We start from the raw sequence: 7,669 nt of genomic DNA, 5'->3' as shown, positions 1-7,669 counted from the left end.
ACTGGCTGAACACCGAACGCAGATTCCAATAACTGATGTGAGAGAGACCTCAGCGCGAGTCAAACAGCAATTAAAGTCTTCACCTCTGGGCTGCCGACAGATATCAGGCAGTAATCACACTTTTTGTCTGATGAATCTCAGTTGTTTTTCCTGGCAGCTTCGTTTAGAAGAAACCGAAGAAATAAGCTGCCAATAAAAGCGTCTGGCCTGCGGTGGCCCCGTTAATTCCAACCCATGTTTCCTTCAGTCATCAGGTTATGGGAGCTGCGTACCTGCTGCCGCGGAGCTGCGAGACGCAGCCGCACCTTTTCCACCCCGTCGGTGAACCATCGGACACAAACGTGCACAACCGCGCGCGGCAGCGCCAGGCTCGTCCAGATGACTGATTCCACATCAGGATTTCACACATTAGCCTCTCGGAGCTCATTAAATATTCATTTAAAATAATGACCTCCAAATTGTTGCCGTCCTTTTTGGGGGGTTTTTCACATGAGGAATTTGGCAGCACTGGTGGAAAAAACCCCACAATAAAACCCTCCAAATCAGTAAAAAGTTTGGTCTTGATGAGCTAAGTGTCCTTGGAGGAAAAATGCCTAAAATTGCTTGAAATGAGCGGCGCTCGATGTTCTGAGTGCAGCAGGAAGATTGCAGAACATGTCTCCTGTATTTATAAATGAGGTTCTTTGATGGAAAAGGGCACCTTAATTATTTTTTCCTTATGTGTCCAATTTTTGCTCGATTAAGCATGATGTGTGATTTGGAGATGAGTAATGTAATTACTGATAAAACCAGTCAAGAGGTAACGAGGCCCGTGCCTAATTTAAAATGTCTGCGCTTTCTCTTCCTTTGAACCTCTGAAAACGGACCTCCGCGCACGACTCCTTTCAAGCTACTGTATTTTGATGAACGCAGACAGAGGAGAAAGAAAAATCATGATTTAGTTTCCGCTTCCTTATTTTACCTTTTTAAATCAATGATTACAATCAGGAACATTCTAAATTTAATTAACTTGTTTTTTTCCCTTGTGCTTCCTGGCAAAGATATTTAAAAAGACATTATCCTGAAGTACAAATGAGTCCTCAGCATGACTGGAAATCAAGCCTGATGCACTCTGACAATAATGAAATTTCTCTTATGTAGCTGAAATAAATAAAGGTTTACATGCAGAGAAAGACGGTTATTGGCTCATTTAAGAAAAAACCTCATTCCTGTGTCTTTGCATCTGTTTAGATGTGTGATCCCAACAAAGTGGGAATTAAAAGCCATTGAATCCATGTCAGCACGGCGGGTGCAGCCACACATGAACAAAAGCCTTTTAGTTTTGCTTTCAGTTCTATGCAGTAAAGAAATGTGTGGGATGAAAATGTGTGTGTCAGTCATGGGGTCGGAGCTCACCTGCAATCATGAGGTCAGAGCTCACCTGCACTCATGAGGTCAGAGCTCACCTGCAGTCATGGGGTCGGAGCTCACCTGCAGTCATGGGGTCGGAGCTCACCTGCAATCATGGGGTCAGAGCTCACCTGCAGTCATGAGGTCGGAGCTCACCTGCAGTCATGGGGTCAGAGCTCACCTGCAGTCATGAGGTCGACGCTCTTCACAGCTTTTCCACTGAGCCACAAACGTTTGGGACAAAACTGCAGGTAAAAGGCAGAGAAGTGACTGATACTGTCAGCGCTGCTATAAATAGACATGCAGGTGAACACCACGCTACTGTAGGACACCTGATGCTGTGACGCCCGGCCAGAGGACGACGGTCAGAGCCCAACACTCATGACGGGTTGCGTTTCCATAGCGATGGTTCCAGTAGAGTCTGGAAGAGCAGCTTCTCTGTCCGCTGAGTCACTGGAAATAATTCATCACGGCACAAAAACAGCAAGAGCGGAGAGTGTGAAGGGACGATTCACGCGGACCAAAGGAGAACAGCACCTTCGGCCCGGGCAGATGCTACACACACACGCCAAGGTCAAAGGTCACCAGCTCTGGAAAGTGTGGCCGACGGAACGGTGAAGGTAACCGCAGACGGGCATCAGCAGCGAGGATGTGTGTGTGTGTGTGTGTGTGTGTGTGTGTGTGTGTGTGTGTGTGTGTGTGTGTGTGTGTGTGTGTGTGTGTGTGTAAGACACCGAGGCCCTGAAGGTTGGTCCAGACTGTGCTGCCATTTCTCATCCTAATGTTTTCTGCCACATCCACGCTGCCAACGCTCGGCTGGAGAAGCTCCACAGGCCAGGAGAGGAAACCAGAAGAGACGAGAGCAGATGTCCAACCTGCCTCCAGTTTCCTCCACGAGTAAGAAAACACTCAAAGAAAATGAAATCAACCAAATCAGCCGCGAACAAACTACCAACATTACAGATGATAATAGAAACATTATAAAAACAACATCGAACAAAAATGCTCTTATTTCCTAAATATTGACAGTTTTATTCTTTTTACTTAAAAGCTTAATTTCATGAAGTGGCATGGAGGTGTTTTAACGGTAGTTTCCAGGAGTTCACGCCGGCCACCATCCTCTCCTCTGCTCACGGCTCCTCCAGGAGAACGTGCAGACGCTCCAGTGCTGGATGAGAGATGTTCTCCTCCGGGGTCTCCTCCGAGCTCCCGAACACCTGTCGAGGGAGAGGTCCAGAGGAACCCGACCAGAACCACCTCGGCTGTCTCCGATGATGAGGAGCACCTCTCTGATGTCCGAGCTCCTCCCGTCTGCTCAGGCTGCAGCTTTCAGAACTGTTGGAGAAAAAAACCTTTAAAGAATCAAATTTAGTGGCACATTTTAGAAGTGAGAGTATTAAATCAGGGTAATAATTGCTTCAGAGTTTCCAGCTGCTGCTGCTGCGCTCCGAGCAGGAGAAATGAAAGCGATGCGCCGTCCTCGCCGCTCTTGTTGTGGCTGGGAGGGATTTGGGGCGGCACGTGCCACATTTGGTGGCACCGACTGTCGGAGGGAGATAACTTTATTTCTCAGAGTCAAAAGGATTTCAGAAGCTGCTCTCGTGTTCTGCAACACAAAATAAAAGCTTCCTGGACTCCGGAGTCTTTAGCTCGTTAGCGAGCGTGGAGGAAATGGCGGCCTCCTCAGCAGGCCCTCGTTAGTGTGGAAGGATGGAGCATTGCTCTGCTGCTCTGCTGCTCTGCTGCTGCTGCTGCTGCTGCTGCTGCTTGCTGCTGCTGCTGCTGCTGCTCTGCTGCTGCTGCTCTGCTGCTGCTGCTGCTGCTGCTGCTCTGCTGCTGCTTGCTGCTGCTCTGCTGCTGCTCTGCTGCTGCCTCTGCTGCTCTGCTCTGCTGCTGCTGCTCTGCTGCTGCTGCTGCTGCTGCTCTGCTGCTGCTGCTCTGCTGCTCTTCTGCTGGTGCTGCTCTGCTGCTGCTGCTGCTGCTCTGCTGCTGCTGCTGCTGCTGCTGCTGCTGCCTGCTCTGCTGCTCTGCTGCTGGCTCTGCTGCTGCTCTGCTGCTGCTCTGCTGCTGCTGCTCTGCTGCTGCTGCTCTGCTGCTCTGCTGCTGCTGCTCTGCTGCTCTGCTGTGCTGCTGCTGCTCTGCTGCTGCTGCTCTGCTCTCTGCTGCTGCTGCTGCTCTGCTGCTGCTGCCTGCTCTGCTGCTGTGCTGCTCTGCTGCTGCTGCTGCTGCCCTGCTGCTTGCTGCTGCTGCTCTGCTGCTGTGCTGCTCTGCTGCTGCTGCTCTTCCTGGCTCCTCATTGTGTCCTGGCTGAAACCTTGACTCTGCCTCCCTGGTCAGGATTTATGACACAGTCTTTGCTGCTGGAACAGGAAGTGATCCATCTGAGGATTCCAGCTCTTTATATCAAGTTTCTTTAAAAATATAAATCATGCCTTCAGCAGCCTCCCTCTTTTCAACATAATCGTTTTTCTCCCGTCAGCTGAGGGCCTGAAATGTCAAATGCAAATACAGATATTGGGAAGCTCGCTGTTGTTTTCCTCCTCCCTCTTTCAGCCGACTCCAAAGCCCCGAATCCAAACCTCAGCGAGGCGGAGCAACACTTTGGTGTCGCTCATGTCCATCACCTCTGCTGCGTGGCGACGTGTCGCCGCCACCATCTGCCTCCCGACATCACCTGCAGCACAAAGAGCGCTTTGTTTGTGGCACAATAAGGTGTTTTTATTTTCAGCGGCTGCTCGGAGACCCGAAAACCCCAAAATACCACCTCGGAATATTCAAGTAAAAACAAGCCAAGAATCTCAAAGTAAACAATCTATAGCATAATAATATATAATAATATTATATATAATACTAATGCATTTCATCAATTGATGCTATTATACACTCCTGGTCTTTCCCAGTTTCCATGACAACCTGCTCTTTGCCAGTAAACATTCACAGACAATATGTCATTGTAGAGAAACGCATTTAAAAAAAGGGTTTTTTTAAAGAGTTTTAAACAATATTAACAAAGCGAATCCTCCAAATAACCCTCAGACTCGGCGCTGCGGCCCTCAGACCCGGTTTAGTCTGGTTTAATCTGGTTTATTCTTGTCCAGAATAGCAACAATGTGCTCGACCACAACTCACCGTGAGCCCAACGTGCACATGTGCTCGAAAGGCCAAATGCCAACTGTGTCGGTCTTGAAATAGCCGACGTCTGCGTCGGCTTTGAAAGGACTTTAAACATCTGACAGAAAATGAGGCGTCTAATGTTCGCAAGGCCATTAGCCAATGTAGCTTCACGCTCGAACTTCAGAGGCTGTCTGACAGTGGATCAGCAGCATCAGCTGGAGGTCAGATCTTTGGACCTCTGTGGTGCAGACACCAGCGGTGTTGTTGGGTCGCCGCCCTCCTGAAGCTTCGCCTCATTTGCAGGTCACTCAACCTACAATTGCTAATCCGTGGCTCGATTTCATGATCTGCCAGAGCTCTTCGGTCGGTTCTCCACGCAGATATTGTTAATATCCACCCGCAGGTTTCAGGAGCCTCTTTAACGAGCGCTGGTATCCAAGGTGAGTAATCGGCAGCCTCAACGTTCATTAAGAGCCAGTCGGAACCAGTCGGTCTGAAGTTTTCACATCATGTTTCATGTGATTTTCCAGACATCTGCAGTCTGCATAAATCATAGCTTCCAAACATCCATCCAGGAACACTCGTTCAGATCTTTGACAGCTTCAGATACCCGTCAGCATACCTGCGCGCGCGCGTGTGTGTGTGTGTGTGCTCATCCAGGTGTTTACATCAGCATGCGGCATATCCAGCAGCCTCCGAGTCGACAGTTTCCAGACAGGCACATCTGTCGGTCGGGGTCCTCGGATAAAGACGACACAGGCTGTCGAACGGGCCCCGATCATTAATGCCCCGCTGGAAACTCGTCGCCACCCGCTCCTTAACTGTGGTTAATAATCCAGTGGTACGAGCGGCGTTACGCTGGAATGGGGTCGTCAGGGGAAGGAAGGGGAGGCGGACTAATGACTTTGACAAGTAAGTGAGCCTTTGGTCTGATGTACGACATTTAATAACTATCCAAGAGACACTATTATTCACGCGCAGTCGACCTTTTTCTGTTTCTAAAAATAAAGGGGGGGTTTTCAGCATCCCCAGAGCTGCTGCGGGTGGTCAGGGCGTGTGTGGAAACCTCTCCGCTGCTCCACGCCTGTGCAGGGAGGTCAGGTAAACTCAGCAGACTGGGCTTCTCCTGCGTCACCATCTTGTTGTCGTGCGCGTTGAATGTGCACTCACGGCCCTATCAGACAGCCATTAGCATCGCTATGCTACACCTGCGGGCGCACGTTAGCCACCACCTCCTTCAACATTCCGAGTGAAAACCTGCGGAGATGTGAGGAGAGAGGAGTCGGCCTCTGGGAGCGCTCCCGTTGGCTGAGCTCACTCAGACAAATATGAGACGATCACAAAGCTTCTTGGCACCGTTTTCCTCTCGCATAATGATTTCCGTCAATGTGTGCATCCATCTATCCAAGGCAAACACAGCATCTTAATTGGTGACAGCGTTGCTATAGTGAACACTTTGAAGTTCAGGCCTTAAAAACATGTTCAGCGAGCGTAGCGAAGCACAAACAACCCAAAGACGCTCAGAGACGACGGAGCAAATGCGCAGAGGAGATACTCACATTTCTTCTGGAATGTTTTCACTTAGGAAACTTGAACAGGCTCCAGCTGAATTAGCATGGACTCAACACTTCTCCATAACAACAAATGTAGTCCAAATGTAGCCTAGCTTGAATACTAATCTGTCATCCACAAGTGAAAGCAACAATATAATGCTGCTGTGGAGTGTTTGAATAAATGTTTTTGTAGCGTCGGGTGCTGCTCAGTATTGCTCGGAGGACTCGGCTCTTTGCTTGTCTGTCTGTGGATGTGGAGTTGGGCTTCTCTGAATTACTCATGAGGCGGGCGAGCGCGGAGAAGGTGACCCACTTCATTCTTTAAATTTTGTGAGCTTTGCTTTCATACATATCTTAAAGCTGCCGTGTTTTTTAAAGTCCCCCGTAGTGAATGAAAACAAGGCGGATAAATCGCGATCGATGTTGTCTTTGCTATGCCTAAAATAAAAAAAGGAAAAGTTGTTCTGAAGTACGACAGCCTGGACGCGGATCATTTTTGGAGCAACAACACTTTGAAAGGGTATTGAGCTCTCTGTGAGTCGAGGTCCAAAGGTGAAGCTTAGCTTTCATTCCCACAGCCGTGCAGCACTTGACCTTCATGCTCCAGATGCATTAAAGCCCCCGATGACAGAAGGTGAGAGGAGAAACATCTTCACACTCCGTTTGATTGTTACAAAGTCCTGATAGGGTGGAAATCCAGTCATCTCCCACACGTGAGCGTGTGCATGTGTTCACCAGAAGTGCTTGAAAGTCATTTTGACTCCAGGCCATTTCACCACGCATGCTAACACGCTTTTAAAAAGGCCCCTGAAACCAGGACGCATTATTAATTCACCAGTTTAGATTATTCATCGGCGCTGGTTTTTCTTGAATGGGCCGTGATGGAACTGCTGCTGTTCTCAGGTGATGAGCTGCACCAGAAGATCTAATGATCCTGCTGGCAGAGGCAGCTTCTTCTTCTGTTGAAGATGCCCTCAGCTTCTCATTTCCGGCTTCCTTTTCCACCACTGGAGGCCATTTTAGACGTCTTGCTTTGCAGACGTCCGTCTCCCAGCTTTTAACGGTCCTCCATTAGGCTAAATGTTGCATTTGTCCTTGTCATTATGAGCACATCTGACCTGAGCAGAAGCTGATGTGCTGCCTCCACCAGGTGCTCACAGTCATCACAAGGTCAGGTGGTTCTTCACCCTGTGTGTCGTCTGTTCAGGTGATACACGGGTGAGTGTTCAGGTGATACACAGGTGAGTGTTCAGGTGATACACAGGTGAGTGTTTTCCTCCAACAACCGTGCCTCCTGTTGGATTCACCTGCAGGAAAAATCGGTTCTTTCCGTGCAGGTGATTCCGGTCCAGGGTCGTGGAGCGTGCTGGAGAGAGGCGGGACCGGGTCCACCAGCCTAAACTGTACTGGGAGTGAAAGTTCTGTAAAGAGATTCAGGCCCTCAGGGTGACTCCTTGACATGATTGAAATATATTTATCTTCTATCCCAAATGCTTTTTTCATTTAAAAAGAGGGATTAGAGATGACAGAATAGATAGACAACACCGCTCAGCCTCCTGGAGCCACGGTTCCCTCAGGACCTGGAGGGGGAGCCGAGGCTGGGTGGAGGGTTG

The 7,669-nt window shown here is 49.3% G+C and overlaps 1 long non-coding RNA gene across 1 annotated transcript; it reads left to right on the top strand.

The window, feature by feature from the left end:
- The first annotated feature begins 1,788 nt into the window (after positions 1-1,788).
- On the top strand, positions 1,789-2,806 carry LOC130537489 (uncharacterized). The gene is made up of 2 exons (XR_008953638.1): positions 1,789-2,286; positions 2,441-2,806. It is a non-coding gene; the product is annotated as an uncharacterized LOC130537489 (long non-coding RNA).
- Positions 2,807-7,669: the final 4,863 nt, after the last annotated feature.

The sequence above is a fragment of the Takifugu flavidus genome, chromosome 1 (genome assembly GCF_003711565.1).
Source record: "Takifugu flavidus isolate HTHZ2018 chromosome 1, ASM371156v2, whole genome shotgun sequence".
Lineage (NCBI taxonomy): Eukaryota > Metazoa > Chordata > Actinopteri > Tetraodontiformes > Tetraodontidae > Takifugu > Takifugu flavidus.
Note: the sequence above shows the minus strand (reverse complement) of the source record. Positions and strands in the feature narration are given on the sequence as shown.